This window comes from Podarcis gaigeae (assembly GCF_964106915.1).
Source record: "Podarcis gaigeae genome assembly, chromosome: 13".
Taxonomy (NCBI): domain Eukaryota; kingdom Metazoa; phylum Chordata; class Lepidosauria; order Squamata; family Lacertidae; genus Podarcis; species Podarcis gaigeae.
In genome coordinates, this window is record NC_139689.1 from 19,583,768 (window position 1) to 19,596,755 (window position 12,988).

The following is a 12,988-nucleotide window of genomic DNA, read 5'->3' on the forward strand; positions in this document are numbered from 1 at the left end:
TTTTGTTGATGCGCCGCCGTTCCTCTTTTGAGCCAATGCGTGTGTAGCCTCTTCTCTTAGAGGAGAGAGCGCAAGGGGACCAGGAGGCTCCTGAGGTCGGCAGTTGGACCACTGCAGGGAGTGGGCCTTAGCAGATGCCCAGTGTTGTGACCCCTTACCCCTTACACACATGCCCCACAAAGTCTTGAGCCACGCTCTACCTTCCTATCCCCAAACACCAGTCTTTGGTTCTGGTCCTTCATGCAGACGTTTTACAAAGAGACTTGGAAACAGCAGAAACAACTTTGTACCTTCTCAGTCTCACTCTTCTTCCCACACCCTGAATTATCCATCACACCTGTGGCTGGTTTCTCCCCACCACCACCCAATGGTTTCTAGGATTCAAGCTTGCAGTGGGTTGAACTGGCTGATGCTTTCAAACCTCTCCACCTCTATGATTTCCTGTCTGACCTGGAAGCCCTGCACCAGTTGTGCCTGATTGGGCTGTGCACTGGATGGAACTCTGCACATGCTCAGAGACAATCTTCTTGATATATTCTGGGGCTTAGCACTGATACAGAAACGGTCTGTTCTGGGAATGCAAAGCATTGAGATCTCACCTGAAGCACTGAGCTCCCCTCATCCCTTCCTCAATTTCCTAGCCCTCAGTGCTCATAATTTCAGGCCAGTTCTCTTGATGGGTTTCTGTGGAAGGATGGGGGGGGGGAGCAAGCCTTCTCGTGCAACCCGCCCCCCCACTCCATTGGAAGACTCATCTCTTCCATTGTTTTATCTCTTGCAGAAGTTGATGTCATGAAACACAAAGATGACAACTGCCCTCACGTCCCAGACCGATATATGGGAGTCACATGAGAAATACATTTGGAGCAGTGGGGTGGGGGTTGAAAACATGTAGAACAGGGGTGAGTCGCTTCAAGTACACGGTTGCTGCCCCAACCTCCAGTCTCCTCCAATTACATGGGCCTCTGGAATCCAGGGTGTCATGTCCCCCCCCCCCGTCTGCCCCACATGCACATCTTCACCATCCCCCGCCCCCGACGCCCCCAGCCACCAAGGCTTCGCTCCCTTCCATTGCATAGTTATGGTTTTCTCCAAGATATGTTTGTGCTTTCAGAGAGTCCAGCATCATCCCCCTCACAATGGATTTTCAAGCACTTTTTTTCCCTGGCTTGTGTCTCCAGGGGTTTCTATTTATGCCCTCGACTGCATTTGTGCTGAAGAGAGGGACCAAAAAAAGACCTAAACACTCTCTCTCTCTCTCTCTCTCTCTCTCTCTCTCTCTCTCTGTGTGTGTGTGTGTGTGTGTGTGTGTGCATGTGTGTGAAGGATAGGAAAATAGTATCTGGCCTAGAATGGAGGGCCGTGGGGATAGGGGCAGTCTGAATGGCAGAGAGTCTGTCATGGAGAGGGGTGGCACCAGAAAAAGGTTGGGGGCCGCAGAAGGCACAAAGTATATTTTTATATAGAGAGAAATAGCATCACATGTTAACCACAAGAGTCCACAAATTGGAGGGGGGGGGAGTAATGGGGGCAGTTCCTTGTTAGAGGGCCCAAATCCTTGTGGGGGGGGGGCAGATCCTTTTGGGGGGCGCCCTCTGACACCACCCATAGTTAAGGAGAGAAATAAAAATTTATCCTCTCCCTCCTTTCCTCTTTAACCCCACTAAATATCAACCTCCCTGCCCTACTACCTATGTAACAGCGCCCCCTACTGCCTGCCCACAGCATTGTTTATAGCCCCTTAGCAGTGAAGTGTCACTCCCCCCCCCCCCCCGAGGAGAACCTTTATTCAATTTCTCCCATCTGTGATTGTTTTATTTTGGTTACAGAAGGCGGCGCAATATGGTCACCCTACTCACACACATTCCTCTTCCTGTTCCAGATCTTTATATGCATACACAACATTCAAGGGAGAAGGAGCGTGTGTGTGTGTGTGTGTGTGTGGCGGGAGAGGGGAAGAGAGAGAGTGGATGATATGTTTGTGGGAATGGAGAGGAGGAGGTTTGTAAGGACAGCCCAAGGCCCCATCTGCACTGTCCGTTTCAAGACGTATCATACCACTTTAAACAGTCATGGCTCCCCCACACCCCAAAGAATCCTGGGAACTGTCATCCGATAAGCTTGCTGAGAGTTGTTCGTTAGGAGAGCTTTATTTCCCCCCACAGAGCTACAGTTCCCAGAGGGGTTGGTTGTTAAGGGGAATAGGGGTGTCTCCCAACAATGCTTGGCACCCTTAGCGAGCTACGGTTCCCAGAATTATTTGGAGGAAGCTATGACTGTTTCAAGCGGCATGATACCACTTTCAACGTACTGTGCAGATCGGGCCAAAGACAAAGATACGGATGGGAAGCAGCTGCCTTAATTCTGAGTCCGACCACGACTCCATCTAGGTCGGTATTGTCTACATTGACTAGCAGCGGCTCTCCAGGGTTCCATGCAAGGTCTCTTTTCCTAGCCAACCCTGGAGATACCAGGGATTGAATCTGGGGCCTTCTGCATTCAGAGCCGGTGCTTTGCCACTGAGCTATGGCCCCCCAAACAAACAGAAGCTCACATGAGCAGAGAGAGGTTTAAAGACCTGGGTGAGGCTGTCACTCACTGGAAGTCGTTAGGCAGAGGCTTGGCAGCCGCTGTAGTGTAGTGGGTAGAGTACTGAACTAGGACCTGGGAGACCAGGGTTCAAATCCCCACTCGGCCATGAAACTCATTGGGTGACCTTGGGTTGGCCGCTATCTTTCAGCAAACCTACCTCATAGGGTTGTTGTGAGGATGATGTGGAGAGAGAGGCAGAAGTGTGTACACCCCCTTGAGTTATTTGGAGCTACTGTATGCTGTGATATATACTAAATAACAATAATAGTAAATATGGAGGTGCTCTGCCTCTCAATTTCCTGCATCATCCAGGGGTGTTGGACCAGATAGCCTACAAATACATTTTCCAACTCTAGATTGTAAGATTATAGGATGGACAGATGGGTGGACAGACATTTGCAAGAGAAGAAGAGGAAGGATGATTGGCAAACAGATATTTATTGCCATGATGGATGCGCAGATAGGTATTGACGGATAGGTTGCTCTGTGGCTCAGCTTGATGACATATGTTTTTCATGTAGTTTGTGCATAATTTACTATAAGTGGTATGTTGTTTCCCACATTGAAGTGATGCACACAATAGCAGCTTAAAATGCAGCAATGTCACTCCCCCCCCCATTTCAAGTTGCATGTTGCTGTACGCGCCTGAGGGTGGGAATGTCTTTACCCGATGCACTTTATGTTTCCCTGTGCCTGCAATGCGCCCCCCCCAAACTCCTGTTCAATGAAGCTGTCATCTGGCCATGGCCTGTCATCTGCACATGTGCAATGACTGTCTCTAGCGTACACACCTCAGTTTCACCATGGCTTCCATCTTCAAATCAGATGGGAACTGGTTTGTGGGGAAATGCCTCCAACAGCTGTATTTCTCAAGATAGATAGGGATTGTGGCTAATGTTATGTGTACAGCACTTCAAACACCAGCAGTGGGAGCGCACTGGAACCAGAGTAAGTCGTAATGCGTACACAGTATCAGTCTGCAGGACAGGGCCATTTAAAAAATTAAGGGCAATATAGTTATACAAGGAAAACAGACAGGATTGTGAGAGGTGCATGAGCAAAAGACAATAACTTGGCACGAGAGGAAATCCACATCAAGAAAGCGATGAGTGGAAATCTCTCCATTGAACTTGCATTCAAAGAGCTGGCCTGCAGGGTTCATCATACAATACGTCTAATGCAACTTTCCAAGACCTATTATATACTGATCTGTAAGTGCTCGCTGTCACAAGTCCTAAAGTTCTCTGTACGTAAGATATTCTATTTCCATGCTCAAAACAACTCATCTGGAATAACCATTGTCCATTTTTAATAGCAATCACAAACTCCAGTTGCTCAGTAAACATGCTATGAGAGAGTATGAGACATCTACCCTTTTCACCCCCCCATTTCTAAACTCAACTCGTGAGTCCCAAAGGGTGGTTGAAGATACTTAAAGGTAAAGGTAAAGGTACCCCTGCCCGTACGGGCCAGTCTTGACAGACTCTGGGGTTGTGCGCCCATCTCACTCAAGAGGCCAGGGGCCAGCGCTGTCCGGAGACACTTCCGGGTCACGTGGCCAGCGTGACATCGCTGCTCTGGCGAGCCAGAGCCGCACACGGAAACGCCGTTTACCTTCCCGCTGGTAAGCGGTCCCTATTTATCTACTTGCACCCGGAGGTGCTTTCGAACTGCTAGGTTGGCAGGCGCTGGGACCGAGCAGCGGGAGCGCACCCCGCCGCAGGGATTCGAACCGCCGACCTTTCGATCGGCAAGTCCTAGGCGCTGAGGCTTTAACCCACAGCGCCACAAATCTGTGCTATGTTGCCTTGAGTATGTTCTCCTAGCCTGAGTACAAACTTGCTGAGTAGCACCTACAGATCAAGAACCAACGCTGAGCAGTTGTTAAGAGTGAATGAAGCTCATAGCTATCTATAAACCCATCAGCTCAGTTGGGTTGGCAGTGAAGTGCCTATAATCCAAGGCTGTGAGTTTGAAATGCACATGCTTTGCATACAGAAGGTCCTAGGTTTGATCTCAACCATTCAGTAGTATCTGGTGCTCACTGGGACTGGCAGGGTGGAAGGAAGGAGGACAAACAGTAGGTGGAGCCAGAGCACCAATGACTCGCAGAACCAACTCTAGTTTTGCTCCCTTCCCTTCTGAGTTCTACAAGGGCAACAAGACCAAGGAAGAGGATGCTAATAGGCAGTGCCATGCCCTGGACTGGTTGCAAGCAGGAAGGCAGGGAGCTGGTGGGAGCTGGCTGAGGGCAATGCCCCATTTGCCCTAATGGACCAGCTTCCATTATCTGCTGTAGCAAGTCCTGAGAACCCTGAGAGCCTTGAGAGCCACTGCCCGTCAGAGTAGGCAATATTGGTCATCTGGTCTGGTTTAAGGAAGCTTCCTATGAGTGTTGACATTTGACCCCTTTCCCTTAAGTTAGGGTGACCACCCTTTCCCCCAGTCTTGCTCCCAAGCCTTTAACAGCAGCCTGCTCCATAGAAATTTAGCTGGTGGAGCTTTTGCTGCCACATATTTCCATGGCAGGAAAAGCTTCCCGTTAACTGCAGTGGCTGGTGTCTGTTGGGGCTGGTTGGGCGGATGCAGGGAGCCTAGTCAGTAGGTGGCGCCAGAGAGCCAATGACCCGCAGAACCAACTCATTCTAGTTTTGTTCCCATCCTTCTCCTCCCTGCTGAGTTCTATGTGGAGATTCAGGAGCAAGAGGAAGCTGACAGCCAATGCCATAAGTAAGAAGGCAGGCAGGCAGGCAGGCAGGCAAGGACTGTATGGAGGCCAATTGTGGATCAGTGCCCCATTTGCCCTAATGAACCAACTTCTACGGCCTGTTAAGCCACTGACTGCAGTGTGGTGTTCTGACTAGGGGGATGCAGGTTCAAATCGCTGCTCTGTTATTAAACTGAGTGGATGATTTTGGCTATCAACTGTCCTAAGAGAGCTGTTGCAAGACTAACACTGGGATATTATTAGGGTAAAATGGGATAAGCCCATGTATCTTGCCCTGCTCACTCTGGATCGGATTGTGATGAATTAAACATATAAATGGGGACTGCTGCTGAAATGCCACCGAAAGTGAAATCCAAAATGAACTTGTAGGCTCCTTCTCAGGCGAAGCCTCTGCATAATTTCAAGAAAAACCAAAAGAGTTCCAATAAAACTAGCAACATTTCCCAGGAGATTTTTGCGCATGCACCCATGTGCGCACACACACACACGGGTGCACTTTCCACCTAACACAGACTTTCCATGTTAAAAGGGCCACCCGTGTTCATTGTTGTTGTTGTTGTTTAGTCGTTTAGTCGTGTCCGACTCTTCGTGACCCCATGGACCAGAGAACGCCAGGCACCTCTGTCCTCCACTGCCTCCCGCAGTTTGGTCAAACTCATGCTGGTAACCTCGAAAACACTATCCAACCATCTCGTCCTCTGCCGTCCCCTTCTCCTTGTGCCCTCCATCTTTCCCAGCATCAGGGTCTTCTCCAGGGAGTCTTCTCTTCTCATGAGGTGGCCAAAGTACTGGAGCCTCAGCTTCACAATCTGTCCTTCCAGTGAGCACTCAGGGTTGATTTCCTTCAGTATGGAGAGGTTTGATCTTCTTGCAGTCCATGGGACTCTCAAGAGTCTCCTCCAGCACCATAATTCAAAAGCATCAATTCTTCGGCGATCAGCCTTCTTTATGGTCCAGCTCTCACTTCCATACATCACTACTGGACCCGTGTTCATAGGCCAAATAAATAGGCCAAAGGAAACCATCTTTGTTACAGTTTAATCTCACTCTTCCTGCAAGGAGTTCAGGGTGGCACTAACAGTCCCATCCACCCCAATTCATCCTCACAACCAACCCTGTGAGGAAAGTGAGTCTGAGAGAGCATGACAGGCCCAGAGCCAGCCAGTTAGCTTCATGGATGAGGAGGGATTGAGGGTACAGGGTGTCCTCCCAACACACTAGCCACTATACCACAGTGCCTCCCATACAATAAGCATAAAAGTGTTTCCCCTCTCCATAACCACTAGTGCAGCTCATAAAATGATTCCTTCTCCTCTACCACCACCACATGGGCCCCCCCACATTCTGCCCCACAGCATGCTGTTGTCATTGTATAGTTGATTGTGTGTGCGCCCCCCCCACAAATGTAACAAACCTAGCACAAATGCAGCGCACATTCTGCTTGACCCCTCTGTATCTCATGCACCCTTATGCTAGATTAAATCTCACCCTTTAGCTCAATGCCAGAACCCACCCCAAGTACCTCTTCCTTTCTCTCAGCTCCACAGCAACCACATCTCTTCCCTCCAGCAAATACTGTACCATATTCATCTGTGGCGGGGAATACAATCTTACAGCAATGTCACCATCTGGGATTAAACATTTGTGGGTTTGTTTGTTTTCAGGGGCGCGCAGTGAGACAGAAATATACACTGTATTATATGCAAAATCTTGCTCTTTTTGCTTGAAGCCCATCTCTCTTTCAAGTAGACTCACACATCCAGCAGAAAAACACGGAGGGGGGAGGAGGAGGGGTTGGGAATAGCTCCTGGACGCAAGCTAAAACCCCAGAATTGCTGTTACAATTATAATATCACAGTCTGTGCACACTAAGGGCTTGTTCTGAGAATTTTGTTATTTGTGCGCTAGCATTGAGAATTCACACACACAAACATGCACACCGAGGGTATAGAATTCACATAGACTTCAATGTTGAAAGGAATTCACTTGCGCGACCACAGTACATACTCTCTCAAAGAGGGCAATCTGCCAAGAATTAATGGGAGATATGCAAACATTAAATCTACTCCTGCCACACACACACAAACAAACAGTTAAATAAGATGCACATATAAGACTACACACACACACACACCTCATCCTCATCTTTATGTACCATGTAATCTAAGCACCGAGGCGTTAAAGAAGCCTCCCATAAATCAGGTACCCTTATGTGCACTAACATGAAGAGGGGTGGGAGGTAAGCGTAAACATAATTCAGTTGACACCACCCTGTGAAATTGCACACACAAGCTAGAGAGACAGGAGCTAATAGTAATCACAAACACAGACACACACCATTGGATAATCTAGACAGATTGATGTTAAAAGGATTGAAGAAGAGCTCTTGCTTGCTTGCGCTCGCGCTCTCTCTCTCTCTCTCTCTCTCTCTCACACACACACACACAGTGCTGTAGAAAATCACAGGCACATGCATTACATACCAGTGCAACACCTTGACAAAGGTGTCAAAGCTACCCTAATGCTGCATGCTGTATTTAAACAGAACAAGAAAGGTGCAGAATGAATTTACATCCAGCAATCCTCTCTTTCTCTCTCTCTCTCTCTCTCTCTCTCTCTCTCTCTCTCTCTCTCACACACACACACACACACACACACACACAAACACACTATACTGGTGCAGCATACGGCTCATCTAAATTAGCAGTTCTGGCTGTTTTGCAACACACATACAAAATGCATTTAAAGGGATTTGTATCTACTAGGCGTCAAAAAATAAATAGGAAGATGGGTGTAGTGTTGTATAAAGGCATGAACCCACACGGCTCTGTAGGTAATGTTATAGTTGAAAAGGTTTAACTGAAGGCAGCTGTTTGAAATCAGTTTTGCGTTTGTGCTTGGCTCTACAGGAAGCCAGAGAAATCTACAGAAAGGATGCTGAACCGTACATGCTCACTAGGTGTAACGGGAATCACACACACTGAAAAACATGAGATTTCATATGAAGTGACATGCAGTGTTTTGCATTGACTATACGCACATGTATGTACTGGCAAGGAGAGTTCCCACCTGCACAGACTCCACATTTCTGGGGGGAGAGGAGGATTATGCCAATAAAAATTGCTTCCCATGCACCTCAGTGCAATAACAGAACCGCACAGAAACGAGTTAAGGATGTGTGTTCTCTTCACTAACTTATTACCAAAGAATCCAAACACATCATCACCAATCTGTGCTGTTATGTACCAGAGAAAACCCAGCCTTCATCCAAGAGGATCTGAAGGAATTCACTAACACACCAACCAGAGGGCTTAAAAGTTAAGCATCTGCAATGCACATCAGGTGCTAGAAAACAGCCATTCCGCTGCCCCTCAAGGAAAGGCCACAAGCTCACACCCAGGCCAAAGTTGTCCAAAGTAACACAACACTGGGCGAATCATCCAGAGTGGGAACCCAAAAGAGCAGCATGACATTAGCGAGATTCTCTTTTACTTAGGACCAGCCAAGCAGGTTACAAGCTCCTTAATTGCACAGAACTCCGGGGCTGCCGGGGAAGAGCCCTGTGTAACTCTGAGGCTTCCATCCTCTTAGAACTACAGTATTAGCTGATCGGAGCCATGATAACCCCTCTCCTCATTTTGAGTCTCTAATGCAGATGGACACACAGAGAGAGCAACCTGCCTTGAAGCGAAGGAAAGGCGATTCCCAAGCAGGACAATGTAGCAGCTGTGTTACTAGCAGGGATTTCAGCGCCCTGTTGGGAAGGGAGGTGGGCTAAGCGGGGGTCTGTATCTCTCACCTTGCTGTTAGAATCCCACCGGAGCTTTGAGATCCTTGCTCTTCCACCGCACCTGCATCGCTTTCCTGCTTTTTATTCTTAGTTATCTCTCCTTTTTCTCTCGCTCCAACCTTCCAAGGGGTGGCTGGGAGTTGGGATGGGATGTCACCCGTTCCCTCTTTCTTAAGGGAGGGTATCTTCTTGAAGGGCCGGTGACTACGCGACCCCCAAGCGACGATGGGTCTCTATCGCGGAAGGCCCCATTCAGAAGTTTGCTTCATCCAAAAAGTGGGAGAAGGAGAAGAAGAGGAGGAGAGAGAGAGAGAGAGAGAGAGAGAGAGAGAGAGAGAGAGAGATGGATGAGAGGAGAAGGGGCTGCAGTCTTCTTCGAGGAGGGGGGACACGACAGAATGAAAGAGGGAGAAGGAGGGAGCTCTGGGAAGGGGGGGGGGGGCGACGAATGCAGCAGCCAGCCGCGGTTCTGTGGGGTGGGAGCAGGAGGGCGAGCTGGCGGTGGTCAATATGGAGCTGGGGGCCGGAGGAGCCGAGCTGGGGGGCCGGAAGAAGGAATGCAGCAGGAGGGAGACGGGGAATGACAGGATGAAAAAGGGAGCCAAGCGGACGAATGCAGCAGGGGGAAGAAGGGAGCGCGCGAGCAGACGACAGAACGAGGGACGCAGAAGGAGAGGAGGGGAAGAGGCAGAGGGGCGAAGAGAGGGGTGCAGGAGAGGGGGGAGGCGGAGGGGGGTTGGAAAGGGGTGCAGCGGATGGGGGAGGGGGACAGGGAAGCCCTCGAAGGGACGAAGGAATCGGGGACGCGGAAAAGGGGGAGAGAATAGAAGAGGGATCCCGGCAGAAGGAGAGAGAGGGAAGGAAAGGAAGAGGGTCCGGAGGAGGAGGAGAGGGGAGTGCTATGGGGGGGGGGTGTTTCCAGGCAGGAGGCAAAGGACTGAAAAAGCCACGCAATGGCGAGAGGCTCGGGGGGGGGGGGTGGGCAAGGGAATGCAGCAGCAGAGAAAGGGAGAACGGGCGAGTGGGGAGCGATCAGAAATCGCAGCAGGAGGAAAACCCGTTTGGGGAGGGGAGTCAGGGAGCGCAGCAGAGATGCGGGTAAAAGAGGGAGGGGGATAATTAAATCAATAAGTCCCAGTTGGGGGAAAGGAGGGTCTCCCTGAGCCAAAGATAGCCTCGTTATCTGGAGGGCGACCCCCAAAAGGGGGGGAGAGAAGGGTGGCTGTGCAGGGGGGGGGGATCGTTGGATGGAAAAAGAGAGCGGGCGAGGGGGGCTGCGGTGGAGGCGCGTCGGAGGAGGGAGGAGGAGGGAGCCCGAGAGAGAGAAAGGCTGCTACCGATTTTGTCCTGGGGGGCTTCGATCGGGCAGTGATGCCGCAGTCGGGTGCCGAGAGGTGGCTGCCTGTCTCTCGGTCCCCCTCCCTCCTGCTTTCCCCCTCTCTCCCTCTCTCCCTCTCACACACTCGCACACTCACACGCACGCACACAAACACACAGGCTGGCACGCACAGGGCGCCCCCGCGGCCGGATCCCGCACGATCACGGGATCTGCTTGGCTGGGAACTGACGAGGTGCGCGAGGAGAATTCACAATCGCCCCAGCCCAGCACACACACACACACACACACCCCAGCCCGGCTCCCTGCAGCTGGCCGTGATGTCAGAGGGACCACTCTTAAAGGGACACAACGCCCCGGCTTCCCGCCCCGACCTCGCCAACCGGGGGGGAAGTGGGCTCGTCTGCTGGGTGGTGTGTGTGTGACAGAGAGAGACAGAAAGCGGATAGATCTGAATAGGAGAGGAACGCACACGACAGATAGCAAGCGAGCAGGATGTAGCGGTGAATATCCGAAACGTGGGGAATGTCGACATTCTCCACATGTCTGACACTCGCGGTAACATTCGCTCTGCCCGCATTCACATGTGTGTGGAGCGCGCGTGTGTTGGTCTAGACTGTCGACAGTCAGATATAAAAATCAGCCTTCACCAAATTTCGGACAATGAGCTAGCCTGGATGTCTGCGTATGTTTTGGTACACACACACACACACACCCCACAACACATACGTGTGCCTTAGTGCGGGCATCTGAGCCCAATACATTCACAAAACCGACCTGGGATTGTCAGCATTTCGTCTATGAAAGCGAAGAGCTAACCGATCTTTGGACAGTCATTGTAGTCTATGGAAGTGTTTTTTCTCTCTTGGTACCTGTCATATACAACAACTATTATTACCATCATCATCATTATTACCTTTATCAGCACCACCAAAGATTCACAGCTGATGCTGCTGGGATAATGGCAAGTAAATACAGTTCGTTAAAAATGTTAATGATAACAAAGCCAGACACCCACAACTGGCACCTGCGCCAGAGCACCACCTTGTTTTCTGCACACCTCTCTGAAATGCACGTAAATCTCCTTCTCACCACCACGCGGGCGCGGAGTCCCCCCTGGTGTGAGCATCAGGATGGGTGGCGAATGGAGAAAAGAGGTTTTGTAATGAGCCTTCATACGAGGAGTTCCTAGGACTGGCCGTGAGGGGACTGAGCGTCGATGCTCTCTGGAGCCAGAAATCTTGAAAAGGGGAGGGAGATCTGGCTTGGTTTTCTTTTTTCCTTTTTGTAGTTTCGGTTCCTGAGGTCTCTTCGGAAGCTGAAGGGACTCCAGCCGAAGTCAGGAGGGACTCCTGGTCTCTCTCAATGAGAGCCTCGTTCAGTACACAACAGAAGATAATCCTGTTGACCCACAAGAAATGACCCAATCCCATATTATGGCGAAACCTTTATCAGATCCTCATTGGATATCATGGCCTTATGAAGCTTATTGCCATAGTTATTAATATGAGTTTTGGTCACGTTGGAAGCTTTAGATTCCTTGGATCTCCTAGTGGTAATCTAGTGAGTTCACAGAACTGGGTTTTTGGGTTCCCTTGGTATGTGGAGGAAGTAAATGGGAAGAAACTGGGAGAGGAGCATCTGTAGACAACTGGGAGGCAAGAAACGAGCCAGCAGCTGTCATAGCTGAGGATGATGGGAGTTGTAGTCTCCAAAACATCTGAGGGGCACCTGGTTGCGGAAGCCTGAGTCACAGGAGAGACACATCAGTGGGTTTTAAAAATTTATTGTTGTGATTTATTCATCACCTTCCGTACATGTCCCAAGGCGATGCACAAAATAGGATTGAAACAGCTAAATAGCAGTTACAAAAATAAACAGAAACAATGCAGAATGAACACCGTATGGGAGACACTTATTCATCCAGCTGGGTGGAGCAAAAATGTCTTCTGGGGAAATGTAGAGAGTGGGCGCCTGGTCTATCTCAACAGGGGGCGCTGTTCCACAGAGCAGGGGCAGCCACACTGAAACCCCCGGATACCTCAAAATTTATTGTTTGGAGCTGAGCTTCTGACCATTGCAGGAAATAAGAGCCAGTGCTCAAGGAAAGTGGCAATAGGTAAAGGGCCCCAGAGGCTGATGGGAAGTGAGGGCCTGAGACAGTGGGAGCAAGCTGTAGGAGCTTGTGGGAACCTGAGGAGCAATGAAACTGATGAGGCTGGGTGGGAAGGAAGAAAGGGACTGAGACTCAGGTAGGCGCAGCTGTAGGGGTGAAGGAAGAAGGAGGGTCTGTTTCAACATTTCAGCATGCTTTAATCTGATCCTCTGTGTGTGGGAGTTAGGACTATTCAGGCCCCACACTTTGCACATGCTTAGAGGCACTCTTTTTAGTACAGTGGTACCTTGGGTTACAGTCACTTCAGGTTACAGACGCTTCAGGTTACAGACTCTGCTAACCCAGAAATAGTACCTCGGGTTAAGAACTTTGCTTCAGGATGAGAACAGAAATCGTGCGGCAGCAGCAGGAGGCCCCATTAGCTAA

General features: G+C 50.0%; 1 protein-coding gene across 2 annotated transcripts in view; it reads right to left on the bottom strand.

The window, feature by feature from the left end:
• Positions 1–10,709, bottom strand: part of CACNG7 (calcium voltage-gated channel auxiliary subunit gamma 7) — a 40,422-nt gene extending 29,713 nt beyond the window's left edge. Inside the window, exons 1-2 of one of the 2 annotated variants that reach the window (XM_083707828.1) lie at positions 10,448–10,709; positions 9,120–9,373 (exon numbers count right to left, since the gene is read on the bottom strand). The gene's annotated coding sequence lies outside the window, so the exon portion shown is untranslated. Of the gene's footprint in view, positions 1–9,119; positions 10,413–10,447 lie in introns of those variants that run through there. The other variant, XM_083707829.1, reaches the window with a different exon arrangement.
• Between the last annotated feature and the right edge of the window lie 2,279 nt (positions 10,710–12,988).